This window comes from Phoxinus phoxinus (genome assembly GCF_949152265.1).
Source record: "Phoxinus phoxinus genome assembly, chromosome: 18".
In the NCBI taxonomy this organism is placed as follows: domain Eukaryota; kingdom Metazoa; phylum Chordata; class Actinopteri; order Cypriniformes; family Leuciscidae; genus Phoxinus; species Phoxinus phoxinus.
Window position 1 is genome coordinate 32,751,570 of NC_136893.1, and position 24,430 is coordinate 32,775,999.

The following is a 24,430-nucleotide window of genomic DNA, read 5'->3' on the forward strand; positions in this document are numbered from 1 at the left end:
TCTGACTGCCAACAGTGATTGGGAAAAAAGTGTGAATTTCGCTTCACGTTGGCGACGGGACGCCAAAACGTTGGGAGTGGGCGAGGCGGGCTTTACTCGAATGGCTATAACTCTCCAACCGAATGAGACGATCACACCCAAGTCGGTACACCCGTGTATGGACTCAGCCTGTGGTCACATGAAAGGGGATTTGGCGACTGGCCACTTGGTGGCGCTGTAAACAGAAAAAACAACAACATGAGTGCGGCCGTAGACGACTGTGTATCAAGTGCTTTTTCACACATGCACAAGGTATTCACACCACATGATAGAACTCCTCATTCTGAACTATTTTGCCTCCGGGACCACTGCTGTCAATCAAAGCGTTTGTTAAATATCTGAGATTATGTTAACAATAATAAAAAACCCACTTTCGCAGACTGAAAAACCTAGGTTGTTTTATATCTCTCAATCAACCAGCGCAGGTCAATTCGAAAGACTTCCTAGGCCATTCCTTGTCTGAAAAAGAAGAAGAAGAAATAAGTGGAAATCCAACAATCTGCTCTTACAACCAGTTTTTGTCCAGGGGAGAGCGCGAACGCAGTCCCCCACTACCATAAATTATGCAGTCGAGATTCCCACATTTGGGGAATTCGCAGGGGTCAGCACGACCGGAGTGCAATGCCGAGCCTCGCCCTGGGTGAACCACCTTCCTGATCATGGTGTCTCCCCTGCCAGGTAAGTATGAATTCATAGGCCTCCGGTCAGAGGCACCCTGCCCATCTTCGCAATCCTCACCGACGGTCGGACAATCAAACGCACACCTGATTCAACTCATCAGCTCGTTAGTAGAGACTCCAAGAGATAAGAGAGACATCAGAAATGTGCAGTGACGGACCTTTCTTTTCTTTCTCTTTTTCATGCTCCGGCTCCATGAGCCAAAAATCTGTTTAGTGTGCAGTCCCCGGATAGTGGACGAATCAGATATTAAACTGGAAAGAACAGAGTTGATTTTTTTTTTATTGTTTATTTGTTTGTTTTTTACACCACCACCCTACCTTTACTAGTATAGTCTATGAGCACCTACTACACCTTTCAAACACCAATACAAAGCAGTATCCACTAGTTCCATTAACATCTGCTGCCACACAAGTCTAAAACATTTCTTTCATTCAACACTTTAGAAGGGGTGCACCGTTCCCAGAAGTACTGCAATACCGGGTCGATGCGTGGAGTGGACGGAGCAAGCCCCTATACCATCTCCCAGTTCCAAAAATCAATTTAATATATGGTGCCCGGGTAGGGCACGTATCAGATATTAAACTGATAAGAACAGATACTACACTTGATCTTAGCCAAAAGGCCGAGAAGCGATGACACAATGACGCAGAGGCGGGGGAGCCGGCAAAGGCCACGCCCACCTGGGCCGCGGCGGGAGGGACTGAGGCCGCCAACAAACAAGCTCAGCGACTGGTTGACAAACCGAAAACGGACCACAACAGAGTGCGCAACACGACACTTTGGAGTGCAACCTGGGATTCTGGATCATCATCAACATTCTGCTCTGAACGTGAGCGGGCAGACCAAAGCGTACGTCGTGGAGACTTCTGAGGGATGGCAGTACCCACCCCCGGTCTGCAACATCACCAAGGCTCGGCCCGGCCGGACCCAGGGTGGCGCTGCAGCGATCAAAAGTACGATATGGCGCGTAACTCCTAAACCGCCGTTCGCAGACCCAAGTGTCTTACATCCCCGGAATCCTTGGCTCGGGCCGAACGAGACGCACGCCTCGGATTGGATGGTCGCGCTGGTGCGACTTTCGGGTATTTGGGACTTTCTGAAATACCTACTTTTGCACACTAGTCCTAGGTGTTGTGCCCAATCTGACCCAAACCGGTGCAGCAAGATTGTCCAGAGTCTGACTGCCAACAGTGATTGGGAAAAAAGTGTGAATTTCGCTTCACGTTGGCGACGGGACGCCAAAACGTTGGGAGTGGGCGAGGCGGGCTTTACTCGAATGGCTATAACTCTCCAACCGAATGAGACGATCACACCCAAGTCGGTACACCCGTGTATGGACTCAGCCTGTGGTCACATGAAAGGGGATTTGGCGACTGGCCACTTGGTGGCGCTGTAAACAGAAAAAACAACAACATGAGTGCGGCCGTAGACGACTGTGTATCAAGTGCTTTTTCACACATGCACAAGGTATTCACACCACATGATAGAACTCCTCATTCTGAACTATTTTGCCTCCGGGACCACTGCTGTCAATCAAAGCGTTTGTTAAATATCTGAGATTATGTTAACAATAATAAAAAACCCACTTTCGCAGACTGAAAAACCTAGGTTGTTTTATATCTCTCAATCAACCAGCGCAGGTCAATTCGAAAGACTTCCTAGGCCATTCCTTGTCTGAAAAAGAAGAAGAAGAAATAAGTGGAAATCCAACAATCTGCTCTTACAACCAGTTTTTGTCCAGGGGAGAGCGCGAACGCAGTCCCCCACTACCATAAATTATGCAGTCGAGATTCCCACATTTGGGGAATTCGCAGGGGTCAGCACGACCGGAGTGCAATGCCGAGCCTCGCCCTGGGTGAACCACCTTCCTGATCATGGTGTCTCCCCTGCCAGGTAAGTATGAATTCATAGGCCTCCGGTCAGAGGCACCCTGCCCATCTTCGCAATCCTCACCGACGGTCGGACAATCAAACGCACACCTGATTCAACTCATCAGCTCGTTAGTAGAGACTCCAAGAGATAAGAGAGACATCAGAAATGTGCAGTGACGGACCTTTCTTTTCTTTCTCTTTTTCATGCTCCGGCTCCATGAGCCAAAAATCTGTTTAGTGTGCAGTCCCCGGATAGTGGACGAATCAGATATTAAACTGGAAAGAACAGAGTTGATTTTTTTTTTATTGTTTATTTGTTTGTTTTTTACACCACCACCCTACCTTTACTAGTATAGTCTATGAGCACCTACTACACCTTTCAAACACCAATACAAAGCAGTATCCACTAGTTCCATTAACATCTGCTGCCACACAAGTCTAAAACATTTCTTTCATTCAACACTTTAGAAGGGGTGCACCGTTCCCAGAAGTACTGCAATACCGGGTCGATGCGTGGAGTGGACGGAGCAAGCCCCTATACCATCTCCCAGTTCCAAAAATCAATTTAATATATGGTGCCCGGGTAGGGCACGTATCAGATATTAAACTGATAAGAACAGATACTACACTTGATCTTAGCCAAAAGGCCGAGAAGCGATGACACAATGACGCAGAGGCGGGGGAGCCGGCAAAGGCCACGCCCACCTGGGCCGCGGCGGGAGGGACTGAGGCCGCCAACAAACAAGCTCAGCGACTGGTTGACAAACCGAAAACGGACCACAACAGAGTGCGCAACACGACACTTTGGAGTGCAACCTGGGATTCTGGATCATCATCAACATTCTGCTCTGAACGTGAGCGGGCAGACCAAAGCGTACGTCGTGGAGACTTCTGAGGGATGGCAGTACCCACCCCCGGTCTGCAACATCACCAAGGCTCGGCCCGGCCGGACCCAGGGTGGCGCTGCAGCGATCAAAAGTACGATATGGCGCGTAACTCCTAAACCGCCGTTCGCAGACCCAAGTGTCTTACATCCCCGGAATCCTTGGCTCGGGCCGAACGAGACGCACGCCTCGGATTGGATGGTCGCGCTGGTGCGACTTTCGGGTATTTGGGACTTTCTGAAATACCTACTTTTGCACACTAGTCCTAGGTGTTGTGCCCAATCTGACCCAAACCGGTGCAGCAAGATTGTCCAGAGTCTGACTGCCAACAGTGATTGGGAAAAAAGTGTGAATTTCGCTTCACGTTGGCGACGGGACGCCAAAACGTTGGGAGTGGGCGAGGCGGGCTTTACTCGAATGGCTATAACTCTCCAACCGAATGAGACGATCACACCCAAGTCGGTACACCCGTGTATGGACTCAGCCTGTGGTCACATGAAAGGGGATTTGGCGACTGGCCACTTGGTGGCGCTGTAAACAGAAAAAACAACAACATGAGTGCGGCCGTAGACGACTGTGTATCAAGTGCTTTTTCACACATGCACAAGGTATTCACACCACATGATAGAACTCCTCATTCTGAACTATTTTGCCTCCGGGACCACTGCTGTCAATCAAAGCGTTTGTTAAATATCTGAGATTATGTTAACAATAATAAAAAACCCACTTTCGCAGACTGAAAAACCTAGGTTGTTTTATATCTCTCAATCAACCAGCGCAGGTCAATTCGAAAGACTTCCTAGGCCATTCCTTGTCTGAAAAAGAAGAAGAAGAAATAAGTGGAAATCCAACAATCTGCTCTTACAACCAGTTTTTGTCCAGGGGAGAGCGCGAACGCAGTCCCCCACTACCATAAATTATGCAGTCGAGATTCCCACATTTGGGGAATTCGCAGGGGTCAGCACGACCGGAGTGCAATGCCGAGCCTCGCCCTGGGTGAACCACCTTCCTGATCATGGTGTCTCCCCTGCCAGGTAAGTATGAATTCATAGGCCTCCGGTCAGAGGCACCCTGCCCATCTTCGCAATCCTCACCGACGGTCGGACAATCAAACGCACACCTGATTCAACTCATCAGCTCGTTAGTAGAGACTCCAAGAGATAAGAGAGACATCAGAAATGTGCAGTGACGGACCTTTCTTTTCTTTCTCTTTTTCATGCTCCGGCTCCATGAGCCAAAAATCTGTTTAGTGTGCAGTCCCCGGATAGTGGACGAATCAGATATTAAACTGGAAAGAACAGAGTTGATTTTTTTTTTATTGTTTATTTGTTTGTTTTTTACACCACCACCCTACCTTTACTAGTATAGTCTATGAGCACCTACTACACCTTTCAAACACCAATACAAAGCAGTATCCACTAGTTCCATTAACATCTGCTGCCACACAAGTCTAAAACATTTCTTTCATTCAACACTTTAGAAGGGGTGCACCGTTCCCAGAAGTACTGCAATACCGGGTCGATGCGTGGAGTGGACGGAGCAAGCCCCTATACCATCTCCCAGTTCCAAAAATCAATTTAATATATGGTGCCCGGGTAGGGCACGTATCAGATATTAAACTGATAAGAACAGATTTTTTCTTTCGAAAAAAGGTTTATTGTCACAATTTCATTATTTTCACACATTTCTTTTATTTTTTGTAAGACATACTCAATTACACATAAAATAAAAAGTAAAAAATAAAAAATATTGACAATTCTATTTAAAATCAGTTAATGTTTTGTGTTGTGTAAAAGTCCATGTTTGTGAGTCCAGTTAAAAGAAGGGTACATGAATGAAATTAAATATGTCCCCTGCGTGGTGTAGAGTAGGTTTTACCTCATAAAAGCACTGTAATTATGAAATATGACCCTTTGATGTACTGGCATCCCACCTGTAACTTAATAAGCTACTCACTGGACTTCACCACATGTGATGAAATCCCCAATTCTTTACAGGGATTCACCCGCTGAAAATTTCTAAGTCAAAAACAGCATCCAACCTATAACCTATTTGACAGGTCCCCTATAGGCTGTCTGTGGACGGTTGAATTTTATGCAAATTATGCATAATTTATGGCTGTAATGTACATCAGTGTGTGGAGCTGTGTCCCCTGAGTGGTGTACAGTAGGTTTCACCTCATAAATTACAATTTTCAGATAACCAGACCCAAGGTTCCCGAGAATCCACTTTCTCCAACCCAAGGTTCCTGAGGATCCACCCGCTGAAAATTTCTAAGTCAAAAACAGCATCCAACCTGTAACCTATTTGACAGGTCCCCTATAGGCTGTCTGTGGACAGTTGAATTTTATGCAAATTATGCATAATTTATGGCTGTAATGTACATCAGTGTGTGGGGCCGTGTCCCCTGAGTGGTGTACAGTAGGTTTTGCCTCATAAAATAACTGTAATTATGAAATATGACCCATTAATGTACTGTCCGGGGGAAGCCTATAGGGGCTCTATCAAATAAGTTACAGGAGGGCTCCAAACTTTGAACGGCTATAACTCGGGGGCCCGGCCACCTAGCGACACCAAACTCGGGTCAAAGTAAGGTCCCGAGGGGCCCTCTCCAACGGGCCATGGCCCGTGCTTCTAGCGCCCCCTAAGGCCGAGATACGGGGGCCAACAGGAAAGGGTGCAATTCAGAAGGAAGGGCCCCAGAGGCTCGGGACTCTGGGGTCTGAGAGGGCCCCTGGGGGACCCTCACCACCCCGAAGGACGACCCGCTGGGACTCGTACTTTCCGAATAATCGACCGTTTTGTCCAAAAGTCCCCTATGTATAACCGGGTGTATCTTGGGAGTTAAGCCGAGTTGGAGCTCCAAACTCCGGGCAGGAGGAGGGCCCTTAGGGCCCCTTCAGACCCCACCGTCTCCAGCTCCTGGGCCTTTCTTTTTCCGAGATACGGCCACTTCCTGTCCAGCTTTGACCGGGTGTATCTCGAAAACCAAGCCGACTTGGAGGTCCATACTCCGGGGTTGGGTAGGCACCCATGGACCCCCCATGACCCCAGAGTATGGAGCCCAAAGTCGGCTTGGTTCCTGAGTAATGCCTGGTCAAAGATGGGACTTTGACCGGGTGTATCTCGAAAACCAAGCCGACTTGGAGGTCCATACTCCGGGGTTGGGTAGGCACCCATAGGCCCCCCATGACCCCAGAGTATGGAGCCCAAAGTCGGCTTGGTTTCGGAGATACACCCGGTCAAAAACAGCATCCCACCTGTAACTTATTTGACAGGACCCCTATAGGCTATAGACGGTTGAATTTTATGCAAATTATGCATAATTAATGTCTGTAATGTACATCACTGTGTGGGGCTGTGTCCCCTGAGTGGTGTAGAGTAGGTTTTACCTCATAAAAGCACTGTAATTATGAAATATGACCCTTTGATGTACTGACATCCCACCTGTAACTTAATAAGCTACTCACTGGACTTCACCACATGTGATGAAATCCCCAATTCTTTACAGGGATTCACCCGCTGAAAATTTCTAAGTCAAAAACAGCATCCAACCTATAACCTATTTGACAGGTCCCCTATAGGCTGTCTGTGGACGGTTGAATTTTATGCAAATTATGCATAATTTATGGCTGTAATGTACATCAGTGTGTGGAGCTGTGTCTCCTGAGTGGTGTACAGTAGGTTTCACCTCATAAATTACAATTTTCAGATAACCAGACCCAAGGTTCCAGAGAATCCACTTTCTCCAACCCAAGGTTCCTGAGGATCCACCCGCTGAAAATTTCTAAGTCAAAAACAGCATCCAACCTGTAACCTATTTGACAGGTCCCCTATAGGCTGTCTGTGGACAGTTGAATTTTATGCAAATTATGCATAATTTATGGCTGTAATGTACATCAGTGTGTGGGGCCGTGTCCCCTGAGTGGTGTACAGTAGGTTTTGCCTCATAAAATAACTGTAATTATGAAATATGACCCATTAATGTACTGTCCGGGGGAAGCCTATAGGGGCTCTATCAAATAAGTTACAGGAGGGCTCCAAACTTTGAACGGCTATAACTCGGGGGCCCGGCCACCTAGCGACACCAAACTCGGGTCAAAGTAAGGTCCCGAGGGGCCCTCTCCAACGGGCCATGGCCCGTGCTTCTAGCGCCCCCTAAGGCCGAGATACGGGGGCCAACAGGAAAGGGTGCAATTCAGAAGGAAGGGCCCCAGAGGCTCGGGACTCTGGGGTCTGAGAGGGCCCCTGGGGGACCCTCACCACCCCGAAGGACGACCCGCTGGGACTCGTACTTTCCGAATAATCGACCGTTTTGTCCAAAAGTCCCCTATGTATAACCGGGTGTATCTTGGGAGTTAAGCCGAGTTGGAGCTCCAAACTCCGGGCAGGAGGAGGGCCCTTAGGGCCCCTTCAGACCCCACCGTCTCCAGCTCCTGGGCCTTTCTTTTTCCGAGATACGGCCACTTCCTGTCCAGCTTTGACCGGGTGTATCTCGAAAACCAAGCCGACTTGGAGGTCCATACTCCGGGGTTGGGTAGGCACCCATGGACCCCCCATGACCCCAGAGTATGGAGCCCAAAGTCGGCTTGGTTCCTGAGTAATGCCTGGTCAAAGATGGGACTTTGACCGGGTGTATCTCGAAAACCAAGCCGACTTGGAGGTCCATACTCCGGGGTTGGGTAGGCACCCATAGGCCCCCCATGACCCCAGAGTATGGAGCCCAAAGTCGGCTTGGTTTCGGAGATACACCCGGTCAAAAACAGCATCCCACCTGTAACTTATTTGACAGGACCCCTATAGGCTATAGACGGTTGAATTTTATGCAAATTATGCATAATTAATGTCTGTAATGTACATCACTGTGTGGGGCTGTGTCCCCTGAGTGGTGTAGAGTAGGTTTTACCTCATAAAAGCACTGTAATTATGAAATATGACCCTTTGATGTACTGACATCCCACCTGTAACTTAATAAGCTACTCACTGGACTTCACCACATGTGATGAAATCCCCAATTCTTTACAGGGATTCACCCGCTGAAAATTTCTAAGTCAAAAACAGCATCCAACCTATAACCTATTTGACAGGTCCCCTATAGGCTGTCTGTGGACGGTTGAATTTTATGCAAATTATGCATAATTTATGGCTGTAATGTACATCAGTGTGTGGAGCTGTGTCTCCTGAGTGGTGTACAGTAGGTTTCACCTCATAAATTACAATTTTCAGATAACCAGACCCAAGGTTCCAGAGAATCCACTTTCTCCAACCCAAGGTTCCTGAGGATCCACCCGCTGAAAATTTCTAAGTCAAAAACAGCATCCAACCTGTAACCTATTTGACAGGTCCCCTATAGGCTGTCTGTGGACAGTTGAATTTTATGCAAATTATGCATAATTTATGGCTGTAATGTACATCAGTGTGTGGGGCCGTGTCCCCTGAGTGGTGTACAGTAGGTTTTGCCTCATAAAATAACTGTAATTATGAAATATGACCCATTAATGTACTGTCCGGGGGAAGCCTATAGGGGCTCTATCAAATAAGTTACAGGAGGGCTCCAAACTTTGAACGGCTATAACTCGGGGGCCCGGCCACCTAGCGACACCAAACTCGGGTCAAAGTAAGGTCCCGAGGGGCCCTCTCCAACGGCCCATGGCCCGTGCTTCTAGCGCCCCCTAAGGCCGAGATACGGGGGCCAACAGGAAAGGGTGCAATTCAGAAGGAAGGGCCCCAGAGGCTCGGGACTCTGGGGTCTGAGAGGGCCCCTGGGGGACCCTCACCACCCCGAAGGACGACCCGCTGGGACTCGTACTTTCCGAGATATCGACCGTTTTGTCCAAAAGTCCCCTATGTATAACCGGGTGTATCTTGGGAGTTAAGCCGAGTTGGAGCTCCAAACTCCGGGCAGGAGGAGGGCCCTTAGGGCCCCTTCAGACCCCACCGTCTCCATCTCCTGGGCCTTTCTTTTTCCGAGATACGGCCACTTCCTGTCCAGCTTTGACCTGGTGTATCTCAAAAACCAAGCCGACTTGGAGGTCCATACTCCGGGGTTGGGTAGGCACCCATGGACCCCCCATGACCCCAGAGTATGGAGCCCAAAGTCGGCTTGGTTTCGGATATACACCCGGTCAAATACAGCTTCCCACCTGTAACCTATTTGACAGGGACAGTTACATTTTATGCAAAAAATCTCGAAGACCACCCTTCCAAAAAATTTGAAACTCTGGTCGATTGCAGGTCGCGAGAGGGCCTATCCAATGAGCCCAACTCCTGTCTCCGTGGGCGGTCGGGCCAGGGAGTTACGCCCGGCACCAAAGACGCACCCTTCGGCTCATAACTCGAGAGCCCCTCCCTCTATATTCTCCAAACTCTAATCGATCGGTGTGCTGGACGAGCCCTTTCGAAAGAGCCCAGCCAGGAGGTCCAACTCGCCGGGGCCCCCGAGTTACGGCCGTTCAAAGTCCCGGTTCCCAGCGAGCGGCGGTCCTGTAGGGGGCGTCCTCGAGGCCCGCCACTCTCGCGTTCGGGCAAGGGTCCCCGCGGGACCTCCTCACCCGATTTTGAGCTCTCTGGGTTTTCGCGTTCCCGAGATATGAGCGATTTTCTTCTGAGCTCGTGACGTCACCGACGGCCGCCATTTTGACGCGCGCCCGGTGGTTTTCGGCTAATATCTCCGCGAAAACAGCACCAAAAATCATGAAACTGGTATCTTTATTTTCAGTTCAACTAGACGGTTCCAAAGAGCTCGGTGCTCGTCGGATCCGTTGAGTTTTCGCCGAGATATTTGCGTTTTTCGCATTCGTTTGGCTGTATCTCGTGCCCCCGGGGGGCCCCGAGGTCGTGGGTTCTAAACCCGTTCTAAACTCGATAAAAATTTGGCGTTGATTGGACGTGATCTCGCCGAGTTATTGGCGTTTAAATCAGTTTTCATTGGGTTACCGTCCTTCTAACTTCATGTGCTCGTAGATAGTTAAGCCCGCGGGCAGGCTGTCTTACTTCAAACCCGGCTCGGATTCCTCGGCCTCGCAGTTGTCCCTTGGGCCTGTGGCTTGACTCTGGGGGTAAGTTCACTCCAAAGCAATAAGTCCAAAACATTGCGGTACACTTGGGGATCCAGGCAGTCGGGACTCCTCGGCCAGCCCCGTGGAAGGTGGCCCTTTGTGGGTCAAAGACAGATTTAACTGCCACCCCTGGAAGTCCACCTGGAGCTAAGACGGTCCTAAAACGGCCCTCCAGGGTTATATAGAGGTACTGTGGTAGAGGGGGCACCCTGACACAGACCATTTCGAGTCCCACTCAGAGTCACTCTGGCTGGGGATAAATCCTGGAGGGAGAGGGCCTCCAGTAGCAAACCAAACCAAGCCCAGCCTGGGGGCACTCTGGCTGGGGATAAATCCTGGAGGGAGAGGGCCTCCAGGAGCAAACCAAGTCCAGCCTGGGGGCACTCTGGCTGGGGATAAATCCTGGAGGGAGAGGGCCTCCAGGAGCAAACCAAGCCCAGCCTGGGGGCACTCTGGCTGGGGATAAATCCTGGAGGGAGAGGGCCTCCAGGAGCAAACCAAGCCCAGCCTGGGGGCACTCTGGCTGGGGATAAATCCTGGAGGGAGAGGGCCTCCAGGAGCAAACCAAGCCCAGCCTGGGGAAACTCTGGCTGGGGATAAATCCTTCCAAAACCTAAGTCCAGTTGTGCAGTACCCGTGGGGCTCCATACACTCGTGACTCCTCGGCCTGGCCCGGAAAGGGTGGACTTTCCTGGGTCAAAGGCAGATTTAACCGCCACCCCTGGAGCTCCACCTGGAGCTAAGACGGTCCTAAAATGGGCCTTCGGGGTTGTATGGGAGAAGGTGACTGTGGTTGAGGGACATGGCACCCTCACACAAACCATTGTGGCTCCCACTCAGAGTCAATCTGGCTGGGGATAAAATCTAAATTGGGCCATGCCGTGGAGCTCTGGAAGTCCTTGAGGGAGACGGCCTCCAGGAGCAATCCAAGCCCAGCCAGTGGGCACTCTGAGTCGGGCAGAGGGTGGACCAAGGTGGGGGTCCCATCCCGGAGCTCTGGTTCTCCAAGTCGGGCAGAGGGTGGACCAAGGTGGGGGTCCCAGCCCGGAGCTCTGGTTCTCCAAGTTGGGCAGAGGGTTGACCAAGGTGGGGGTCCCAGCCTGGTGCTCTGGTTCTCCGCGTCGGGCAGAGGGTGGACCAAGGCAGGGGTCCCTGCCCGGAGCCCTGGATCCCCGAGTCGGGCTGAGGCTGGAGATCCCCGGCCGCAGGGAACCAGCGAACCGGGCCAACCGCCAAAACCTAAGTTAATTTTGGGTTACCAGTGGCCTGGTTCTCTGGTGGCGCGGGGTGGCTGGGACAGTAATGCCCGGGCTTAAGTGTGGGACCCCCGGGTTCGGCCGGTGCGTGGGTGAGGGTGGAGGCCGGGGCTGTGGGGTAGCTCTGGTTCTCTGAGTCGGGCAGAGGGTGGACCACGGTGGGGGTCCCTGTCTGGAGCTCTGGTTCTCTGAGTCGGGCAGAGTAGCTCCAAAACCCAAGTCCAATGTGCGTTACCCGTGGGGCTCCATACACTCGTGACTCCTCGTCCTGCCCCGGGAAGGGTGGCCTTTCCTGGGTCAAAGGCAGATTTAACCGCCACCCCTGGAGCTCCACCTGGAGCTAAGACGGTCCTAAAACGGGCCTTCGGGGTTGTATGGGAGAAGGTGAGTGTGGTTGAGGGACACGGCACCCTCCCACAGACCATTGTGACACCCACTCAGAGTCAATATGGCTGCGGATACAATCTAAATCGGGCCATGCCATGGAGCCCTGGAAGTCCTGGAGGGAGAGGGCATCCAGGAGAAATCCAAGCCCAGCCAGTGGGCACTCTGAGTCGGGCAGAGGGTGAACTAAGGTGGGGTTCCCAGCCCGGAGCGCTGGTTCTACAAGTCAGTCAGAGGGTGGACCAAGGTGGGGGTCCCTGCCCGGAGTTCTGGTTCTCCAAGTCTGGGAAGACGGTGGACATAGGTGTGGGTCCCTGCCCAGAGCCCTGGATCTGTGAGTCGGCCTGAGGCCGAAGAACCCCGGCCGTGCGGAGCCATAGAACCCGGCTGGCCACCAAAACCTAAGTTAATTTTGGGTTACCAGTGGCCCGCTTCTCTGGTGGCGCGGAGTGGCTGGGACAGTGATGCCCGGGCTTAAGTGTGGGACCCCCGGGTTCGGCCGGTGCGCAGGTGAGGGTGCAGTGGGGTAGCTCGGGCAGAGGGTGGACCACGGTGGGGGTCCCTGCCCAGAGCCCTGGATCCCTGAGTCAGCCTGAGGCCAAAGAACCCCGGCCGTACGGAACCAGGGAACCAGGCCGGCCGCCAAAACCTAAGTTAATTTTGAGTTACCAGTGGCCTGGTTCTCTGGTGGCGCGGGGTGGCTGGGACAATAATGCCCGGGCTTAAGTGTGGGACCCCCGGGTTCGGCCGGTGCACAGGTGATGGTGGAGGCCCAAGTTGTGCAGGAGCTCTGGATCTCCGAGTCGGGCAGGGGGTGGACCAAGGTGGGGGTCCCAGCCCGGAGCTCTGGTTCTCCAAGTCGGGCAGAGGGTGGCCCAAGGTGGGGGTCCCAGCCCGGAGCACTGGTTCTCCAAGTCGGGCAGAGGGTGGCCCAAGGTGGGGGTCCCAGCCCGGAGCTCTGGTTCTCCAAGTCGGGTAGAGGGGCGTCCACGAACAACCTAAAGTGCCACCTAAGTGCCTATTCTCCATCACTATGTCCACGAACAGCCTAAAGTGCCACCTAAGTGCCTATTCTTCATCACGGTGTCCTCGAACAGCCTAAAGTGCCACCTCACAGCCTATTCTTCATCACTATGTCCACGAACAGCTTAAAGTGCCACCTCACAGCCTATTCTTCATCAGTATGTCCACGAACAGCCAAAAGTGCCACCTAAGTGCCCTTTTCTCCATCACAGTGTCCACGAACAGCCTAAAAGAAGAAGAAGAAATAAGTGGAAATCCAACAATCTGCTCTTACAACCAGTTTTTGTCCAGGGGAGAGCGCGAACGCAGTCCCCCACTACCATAAATTATGCAGTCGAGATTCCCACATTTGGGGAATTCGCAGGGGTCAGCACGACCGGAGTGCAATGGCCGAGCCTCGCCCTGGGTGAACCACCTTCCTGATCATGGTGTCTCCCCTGCCAGGTAAGTATGAATTCATAGGCCTCCGGTCAGAGGCACCCTGCCCATCTTCGCAATCCTCACCGACGGTCGGACAATCAAACGCACACCTGATTCAACTCATCAGCTCGTTAGTAGAGACTCCAAGAGATAAGAGAGACATCAGAAATGTGCAGTGACGGACCTTTCTTTTCTTTCTCTTTTTCATGCTCCGGCTCCATGAGCCAAAAATCTGTTTAGTGTGCAGTCCCCGGATAGTGGACGAATCAGATATTAAACTGGAAAGAACAGAGTTGATTTTTTTTTATTGTTTATTTGTTTGTTTTTTACACCACCACCCTACCTTTACTAGTATAGTCTATGAGCACCTACTACACCTTTCAAACACCAATACAAAGCAGTATCCACTAGTTCCATTAACATCTGCTGCCACACAAGTCTAAAACATTTCTTTCATTCAACACTTTAGAAGGGGTGCACCGTTCCCAGAAGTACTGCAATACCGGGTCGATGCGTGGAGTGGACGGAGCAAGCCCCTATACCATCTCCCAGTTCCAAAAATCAATTTAATATATGGTGCCCGGGTAGGGCACGTATCAGATATTAAACTGATAAGAACAGATACTACACTTGATCTTAGCCAAAAGGCCGAGAAGCGATGACACAATGACGCAGAGGCGGGGGAGCCGGCAAAGGCCACGCCCACCTGGGCCGCGGCGGGAGGGACTGAGGCCGCCAACAAACAAGCTCAGCGACTGGTTGACAAACCGAAAACGGACCACAACAGAGTGCGCAACACGACACTTTGGAGTGCAACCTGGGATTCTGGATCATCATCAACATTCTGCCCTGAACGTGAGCGGGCAGACCAAAGCGTACGTCGTGGAGACTTCTGAGGGATGGCAGTACCCACCCCCGGTCTGCAACATCACCAAGGCTCGGCCCGGCCGGACCCAGGGTGGCGCTGCAGCGATCAAAAGTACGATATGGCGCGTAACTCCTAAACCGCCGTTCGCAGACCCAAGTGTCTTACATCCCCGGAATCCTTGGCTCGGGCCGAACGAGACGCACGCCTCGGATTGGATGGTCGCGCTGGTGCGACTTTCGGGTATTTGGGACTTTCTGAAATACTTACTTTTGCACACTAGTCCTAGGTGTTGTGCCCAATCTGACCCAAACCGGTGCAGAAAGATTGTCCAGAGTCTGACTGCCAACAGTGATTGGGAAAAAAGTGTGAATTTCGCTTCACGTTGGCGACGGGACGCCAAAACGTTGGGAGTGGGCGAGGCGGGCTTTACTCGAATGGCTATAACTCTCCAACCGAATGAGACGATCACACCCAAGTCGGTACACCCGTGTATGGACTCAGCCTGTGGTCACATGAAAGGGGATTTGGCGACTGGCCACTTGGTGGCGCTGTAAACAGAAAAAACAACAACATGAGTGCGGCCGTAGACGACTGTGTATCAAGTGCTTTTTCACACATGCACAAGGTATTCACACCACATGATAGAACTCCTCATTCTGAACTATTTTGCCTCCGGGACCACTGCTGTCAATCAAAGCGTTTGTTAAATATCTGAGATTATGTGAACAATAATAAAAAACCCACTTTCGCAGACTGAAAAACCTAGGTTGTTTTATATCTCTCAATCAACCAGCGCAGGTCAATTCGAAAGACTTCCTAGGCCATTCCTTGTCTGAAAAAGAAGAAGAAGAAATAAGTGGAAATCCAACAATCTGCTCTTACAACCAGTTTTTGTCCAGGGGAGAGCGCGAACGCAGTCCCCCACTACCATAAATTATGCAGTCGAGATTCCCACATTTGGGGAATTCGCAGGGGTCAGCACGACCGGAGTGCAATGGCCGAGCCTCGCCCTGGGTGAACCACCTTCCTGATCATGGTGTCTCCCCTGCCAGGTAAGTATGAATTCATAGGCCTCCGGTCAGAGGCACCCTGCCCATCTTCGCAATCCTCACCGACGGTCGGACAATCAAACGCACACCTGATTCAACTCATCAGCTCGTTAGTAGAGACTCCAAGAGATAAGAGAGACATCAGAAATGTGCAGTGACGGACCTTTCTTTTCTTTCTCTTTTTCATGCTCCGGCTCCATGAGCCAAAAATCTGTTTAGTGTGCAGTCCCCGGATAGTGGACGAATCAGATATTAAACTGGAAAGAACAGAGTTGATTTTTTTTTTATTGTTTATTTGTTTGTTTTTTACACCACCACCCTACCTTTACTAGTATAGTCTATGAGCACCTACTACACCTTTCAAACACCAATACAAAGCAGTATCCACTAGTTCCATTAACATCTGCTGCCACACAAGTCTAAAACATTTCTTTCATTCAACACTTTAGAAGGGGTGCACCGTTCCCAGAAGTACTGCAATACCGGGTCGATGCGTGGAGTGGACGGAGCAAGCCCCTATACCATCTCCCAGTTCCAAAAATCAATTTAATATATGGTGCCCGGGTAGGGCACGTATCAGATATTAAACTGATAAGAACAGATACTACACTTGATCTTAGCCAAAAGGCCGAGAAGCGATGACACAATGACGCAGAGGCGGGGGAGCCGGCAAAGGCCACGCCCACCTGGGCCGCGGCGGGAGGGACTGAGGCCGCCAACAAACAAGCTCAGCGACTGGTTGACAAACCGAAAACGGACCACAACAGAGTGCGCAACACGACACTTTGGAGTGCAACCTGGGATTCTGGATCATCATCAACATTCTGCCCTGAACGTGAGCGGGCAGACCAAAGCGTACGTCGTGGAGACTTCTGAGGGATGGCAGTACCCACCCCCGGTCTGCAACATCACCAAGGCTCGGCCCGGCCGGACCCAGGGTGGCGCTGCAGCGATCAAAAGTACGATATGGCGCGTAACTCCTAAACCGCCGTTCGCAGACCCAAGTGTCTTACATCCCCGGAATCCTTGGCTCGGGCCGAACGAGACGCACGCCTCGGATTGGATGGTCGCGCTGGTGCGACTTTCGGGTATTTGGGACTTTCTGAAATACCTACTTTTGCACACTAGTCCTAGGTGTTGTGCCCAATCTGACCCAAACCGGTGCAGCAAGATTGTCCAGAGTCTGACTGCCAACAGTGATTGGGAAAAAAGTGTGAATTTCGCTTCACGTTGGCGACGGGACGCCAAAACGTTGGGAGTGGGCGAGGCGGGCTTTACTCGAATGGCTATAACTCTCCAACCGAATGAGACGATCACACCCAAGTCGGTACACCCGTGTATGGACTCAGCCTGTGGTCACATGAAAGGGGATTTGGCGACTGGCCACTTGGTGGCGCTGTAAACAGAAAAAACAACAACATGAGTGCGGCCGTAGACGACTGTGTATCAAGTGCTTTTTCACACATGCACAAGGTATTCACACCACATGATAGAACTCCTCATTCTGAACTATTTTGCCTCCGGGACCACTGCTGTCAATCAAAGCGTTTGTTAAATATCTGAGATTATGTGAACAATAATAAAAAACCCACTTTCGCAGACTGAAAAACCTAGGTTGTTTTATATCTCTCAATCAACCAGCGCAGGTCAATTCGAAAGACTTCCTAGGCCATTCCTTGTCTGAAAAAGAAGAAGAAGAAATAAGTGGAAATCCAACAATCTGCTCTTACAACCAGTTTTTGTCCAGGGGAGAGCGCGAACGCAGTCCCCCACTACCATAAATTATGCAGTCGAGATTCCCACATTTGGGGAATTCGCAGGGGTCAGCACGACCGGAGTGCAATGGCCGAGCCTCGCCCTGGGTGAACCACCTTCCTGATCATGGTGTCTCCCCTGCCAGGTAAGTATGAATTCATAGGCCTCCGGTCAGAGGCACCCTGCCCATCTTCGCAATCCTCACCGACGGTCGGACAATCAAACGCACACCTGATTCAACTCATCAGCTCGTTAGTAGAGACTCCAAGAGATAAGAGAGACATCAGAAATGTGCAGTGACGGACCTTTCTTTTCTTTCTCTTTTTCATGCTCCGGCTCCATGAGCCAAAAATCTGTTTAGTGTGCAGTCCCCGGATAGTGGACGAATCAGATATTAAACTGGAAAGAACAGAGTTGATTTTTTTTTTATTGTTTATTTGTTTGTTTTTTACACCACCACCCTACCTTTACTAGTATAGTCTATGAGCACCTACTACACCTTTCAAACACCAATACAAAGCAGTATCCACTAGTTCCATTAACATCTGCTGCCACACAAGTCTAAAACATTTCTTTCATTCAACACTTTAGAAGGGGTGCACCGTTCCCAGAAGTACTGCAATACCGGGTCGATGCGTGGAGTGGACGGAGCAAGCCCCTATACCATCTCCCAGTTCCAAAAATCAATTTAATATATGGTGCCCGGGTAGGGCACGTATCAGATATTAAACTGATAAGAACAGATACTACACTTGATCTTAGCCAAAAGGCCGAGAAGCGATGACACAATGACGCAGAGGCGGGGGAGCCGGCAAAGGCCACGCCCACCTGGGCCGCGGCGGGAGGGACTGAGGCCGCCAACAAACAAGCTCAGCGACTGGTTGACAAACCGAAAACGGACCACAACAGAGTGCGCAACACGACACTTTGGAGTGCAACCTGGGATTCTGGATCATCATCAACATTCTGCCCTGAACGTGAGCGGGCAGACCAAAGCGTACGTCGTGGAGACTTCTGAGGGATGGCAGTACCCACCCCCGGTCTGCAACATCACCAAGGCTCGGCCCGGCCGGACCCAGGGTGGCGCTGCAGCGATCAAAAGTACGATATGGCGCGTAACTCCTAAACCGCCGTTCGCAGACCCAAGTGTCTTACATCCCCGGAATCCTTGGCTCGGGCCGAACGAGACGCACGCCTCGGATTGGATGGTCGCGCTGGTGCGACTTTCGGGTATTTGGGACTTTCTGAAATACCTACTTTTGCACACTAGTCCTAGGTGTTGTGCCCAATCTGACCCAAACCGGTGCAGCAAGATTGTCCAGAGTCTGACTGCCAACAGTGATTGGGAAAAAAGTGTGAATTTCGCTTCACGTTGGCGACGGGACGCCAAAACGTTGGGAGTGGGCGAGGCGGGCTTTACTCGAATGGCTATAACTCTCCAACCGAATGAGACGATCACACCCAAGTCGGTACACCCGTGTATGGACTCAGCCTGTGGTCACATGAAAGGGGATTTGGCGACTGGCCACTTGGTGGCGCTGTAAACAGAAAAAACAACAACATGAGTGCGGCCGTAGACGACTGTGTATCAAGTGCTTTTTCACACATGCACAAGGTATTCACACCACATGATAGAACTCCTCATTCTGAACTATTTTGCCTCCGGGACCACTGCTGTCAATCAAAGCGTTTGTTAAATATCTGAGATTATGTGAACAATAATAAAAAACCCACTTTCGCAGACTGAAAAACCTAGGTTGTTTTATATCTCTCAATCAACCAGCGCAGGTCAATTCGAAAGACTTCCTAGGCCATTCCTTGTCTGAAAAAGAAGAAGAAGAAATAAGTGGAAATCCAACAATCTGCTCTTACAACCAGTTTTTGACCAGGGGAGAGCGCGAACGCAGTCCCCCACTACCATAAATTATGCAGTCGAGATTCCCACATTTGGGGAATTCGCAGGGGTCAGCACGACCGGAGTGCAATGGCCGAGCCTCGCCCTGGGTGAACCACCTTCCTGATCATGGTGTCTCCCCTGCCAGGTAAGTATGAATTCATAGGCCTCCGGTCAGAGGCACCCTGCCCATCTTCGCAATCCTCACCGACGGTCGGACAATCAAACGCACACCTGATTCAACTCATCAGCTCGTTAGTAGAGACTCCAAGAGATAAGAGAGACATCAGAAATGTGCAGTGACGGACCTTTCTTTTCTTTCTCTTTTTCATGCTCCGGCTCCATGAGCCAAAAATCTGTTTAGTGTGCAGTCCCCGGATAGTGGACGAATCAGATATTAAACTGGAAAGAACAGAGTTGATTTTTTTTTTATTGTTTATTTGTTTGTTTTTTACACCACCACCCTACCTTTACTAGTATAGTCTATGAGCACCTACTACACCTTTCAAACACCAATACAAAGCAGTATCCACTAGTTCCATTAACATCTGCTGCCACACAAGTCTAAAACATTTCTTTCATTCAACACTTTAGAAGGGGTGCACCGTTCCCAGAAGTACTGCAATACCGGGTCGATGCGTGGAGTGGACGGAGCAAGCCCCTATACCATCTCCCAGTTCCAAAAATCAATTTAATATATGGTGCCCGGGTAGGGCACGTATCAGATATTAAACTGATAAGAACAGATACTACACTTGATCTTAGCCAAAAGGCCGAGAAGCGATGACACAATGACGCAGAGGCGGGGGAGCCGGCAAAGGCCACGCCCACCTGGGCCGCGGCGGGAGGGACTGAGGCCGCCAACAAACAAGCTCAGCGACTGGTTGACAAACCGAAAACGGACCACAACAGAGTGCGCAACACGACACTTTGGAGTGCAACCTGGGATTCTGGATCATCATCAACATTCTGCCCTGAACGTGAGCGGGCAGACCAAAGCGTACGTCGTGGAGACTTCTGAGGGATGGCAGTACCCACCCCCGGTCTGCAACATCACCAAGGCTCGGCCCGGCCGGACCCAGGGTGGCGCTGCAGCGATCAAAAGTACGATATGGCGCGTAACTCCTAAACCGCCGTTCGCAGACCCAAGTGTCTTACATCCCCGGGATCCTTGGCTCGGGCCGAACGAGACGCACGCCTCGGATTGGATGGTCGCGCTGGTGCGACTTTCGGGTATTTGGGACTTTCTGAAATACCTACTTTTGCACACTAGTCCTAGGTGTTGTGCCCAATCTGACCCAAACCGGTGCAGCAAGATTGTCCAGAGTCTGACTGCCAACAGTGATTGGGAAAAAAGTGTGAATTTCGCTTCACGTTGGCGACGGGACGCCAAAACGTTGGGAGTGGGCGAGGCGGGCTTTACTCGAATGGCTATAACTCTCCAACCGAATGAGACGATCACACCCAAGTCGGTACACCCGTGTATGGACTCAGCCTGTGGTCACATGAAAGGGGATTTGGCGACTGGCCACTTGGTGGCGCTGTAAACAGAAAAAACAACAACATGAGTGCGGCCGTAGACGACTGTGTATCAAGTGCTTTTTCACACATGCACAAGGTATTCACACCACATGATAGAACTCCTCATTCTGAACTATTTTGCCTCCGGGACCACTGCTGTCAATCAAAGCGTTTGTTAAATATCTGAGATTATGTGAACAATAATAAAAAACCCACTTTCGCAGACTGAAAAACCTAGGTTGTTTTATATCTCTCAATCAACCAGCGCAGGTCAATTCGAAAGACTTCCTAGGCCATTCCTTGTCTGAAAAAGAAGAAGAAGAAATAAGTGGAAATCCAACAATCTGCTCTTACAACCAGTTTTTGTCCAGGGGAGAGCGCGAACGCAGTCCCCCACTACCATAAATTATGCAGTCGAGATTCCCACATTTGGGGAATTCGCAGGGGTCAGCACGACCGGAGTGCAATGGCCGAGCCTCGCCCTGGGTGAACCACCTTCCTGATCATGGTGTCTCCCCTGCCAGGTAAGTATGAATTCATAGGCCTCCGGTCAGAGGGACCCTGCCCATCTTCGCAATCCTCACCGACGGTCGGACAATCAAACGCACACCTGATTCAACTCATCAGCTCGTTAGTAGAGACTCCAAGAGATAAGAGAGACATCAGAAATGTGCAGTGACGGACCTTTCTTTTCTTTCTCTTTTTCATGCTCCGGCTCCATGAGCCAAAAATCTGTTTAGTGTGCAGTCCCCGGATAGTGGACGAATCAGATATTAAACTGGAAAGAACAGAGTTGATTTTATTTTATTGTTTATGTGTTTGTTTTTTACACCACCACCCTACCTTTACTAGTATAGTCTATGAGCACCTACTACACCTTTCAAACACCAATACAAAGCAGTATCCACTAGTTCCATTAACATCTGCTGCCACACAAGTCTAAAACATTTCTTTCATTCAACACTTTAGAAGGGGTGCACCGTTCCCAGAAGTACTGCAATACCGGGTCGATGCGTGGAGTGGACGGAGCAAGCCCCTATACCATCTCCCAGTTCCAAAAATCAATTTAATATATGGTGCCCGGATAGGGCACGTATCAGATATTAAACTGATAAGAACAGATACTACACTTGATCTTAGCCAAAAGGCCGAGAAGCGATGACACAATGACGCAGAGGCGGGGGAGCCGGCAAAGGCCACGCCCACCTGGGCCGCGGCGGGAGGGACTGAGGCCGCCAACAAACAAGCTCAGCGACTGGTTGACAAACCGAAAACGGACCACAACAGAGTGCGCAACACGACACTTTGGAGTGCAACCTGGGATTCTGGATCATCATCAACATTCTGCCCTGAACGTGAGCGGGCAGACCAAAGCGTACGTCGTGGAGACTTCTGAGGGATGGCAGTACCCACCCCCGGTCTGCAACATCACCAAGGCTCGGCCCGGCCGGACCCAGGGTGGCGCTGCAGCGATCAAAAGTACGATATGGCGCGTAACTCCTAAACCGCCGTTCGCAGACCCAAGTGTCTTACATCCCCGGAATCCTTGGCTCGGGCCGAACGAGACGCACGCCTCGGATTGGATGGTCGCGCTGGTGCGACTTTCGGGTATTTGGGACTTTCTGAAATACCTACTTTTGCACACTAGTCCTAGGTGTTGTGCCCAATCTGACCCAAACCGGTGCAGCAAGATTGTCCAGAGTCTGACTGCCAACAGTGATTGGGAAAAAAGTGTGAATTTCGCTTCACGTTGGCGACGGGACGCCAAAACGTTGGGAGTGGGCGAGGCGGGCTTTACTCGAATGGCTATAACTCTCCAACCGAATGAGACGATCACACCCAAGTCGGTACACCCGTGTATGGACTCAGCCTGTGGTCACATGAAAGGGGATTTGGCGACTGGCCACTTGGTGGCGCTGTAAACAGAAAAAACAACAACATGAGTGCGGCCGTAGACGACTGTGTATCAAGTGCTTTTTCACACATGCACAAGGTATTCACACCACATGATAGAACTCCTCATTCTGAACTATTTTGCCTCCGGGACCACTGCTGTCAATCAAAGCGTTTGTTAAATATCTGAGATTATGTGAACAATAATAAAAAACCCACTTTCGCAGACTGAAAAACCTAGGTTGTTTTATATCTCTCAATCAACCAGCGCAGGTCAATTCGAAAGACTTCCTAGGCCATTCCTTGTCTGAAAAAGAAGAAGAAGAAATAAGTGGACATCCAACAATCTGCTCTTACAACCAGTTTTTGTCCAGGGGAGAGCGCGAACGCAGTCCCCCACTACCATAAATTATGCAGTCGAGATTCCCACATTTGGGGAATTCGCAGGGGTCAGCACGACCGGAGTGCAATGGCCGAGCCTCGCCCTGGGTGAACCACCTTCCTGATCATGGTGTCTCCCCTGCCAGGTAAGTATGAATTCATAGGCCTCCGGTCAGAGGCACCCTGCCCATCTTCGCAATCCTCACCGACGGTCGGACAATCAAACGCACACCTGATTCAACTCATCAGCTCGTTAGTAGAGACTCCAAGAGATAAGAGAGACATCAGAAATGTGCAGTGACGGACCTTTCTTTTCTTTCTCTTTTTCATGCTCCGGCTCCATGAGCCAAAAATCTGTTTAGTGTGCAGTCCCCGGATAGTGGACGAATCAGATATTAAACTGGAAAGAACAGAGTTGATTTTTTTTTTATTGTTTATTTGTTTGTTTTTTACACCACCACCCTACCTTTACTAGTATAGTCTATGAGCACCTACTACACCTTTCAAACACCAATACAAAGCAGTATCCACTAGTTCCATTAACATCTGCTGCCACACAAGTCTAAAACATTTCTTTCATTCAACACTTTAGAAGGGGTGCACCGTTCCCAGAAGTACTGCAATACCGGGTCGATGCGTGGAGTGGACGGAGCAAGCCCCTATACCATCTCCCAGTTCCAAAAATCAATTTAATATATGGTGCCCGGGTAGGGCACGTATCAGATATTAAACTGATAAGAACAGATACTACACTTGATCTTAGCCAAAAGGCCGAGAAGCGATGACACAATGACGCAGAGGCGGGGGAGCCGGCAAAGGCCACGCCCACCTGGGCCGCGGCGGGAGGGACTGAGGCCGCCAACAAACAAGCTCAGCGACTGGTTGACAAACCGAAAACGGACCACAACAGAGTGCGCAACACGACACTTTGGAGTGCAACCTGGGATTCTGGATCATCATCAACATTCTGCCCTGAACGTGAGCGGGCAGACCAAAGCGTACGTCGTGGAGACTTCTGAGGGATGGCAGTACCCACCCCCGGTCTGCAACATCACCAAGGCTCGGCCCGGCCGGACCCAGGGTGGCGCTGCAGCGATCAAAAGTACGATATGGCGCGTAACTCCTAAACCGCCGTTCGCAGACCCAAGTGTCTTACATCCCCGGAATCCTTGGCTCGGGCCGAACGAGACGCACGCCTCGGATTGGATGGTCGCGCTGGTGCGACTTTCGGGTATTTGGGACTTTCTGAAATACCTACTTTTGCACACTAGTCCTAGGTGTTGTGCCCAATCTGACCCAAACCGGTGCAGCAAGATTGTCCAGAGTCTGACTGCCAACAGTGATTGGGAAAAAAGTGTGAATTTCGCTTCACGTTGGCGACGGGACGCCAAAACGTTGGGAGTGGGCGAGGCGGGCTTTACTCGAATGGCTATAACTCTCCAACCGAATGAGA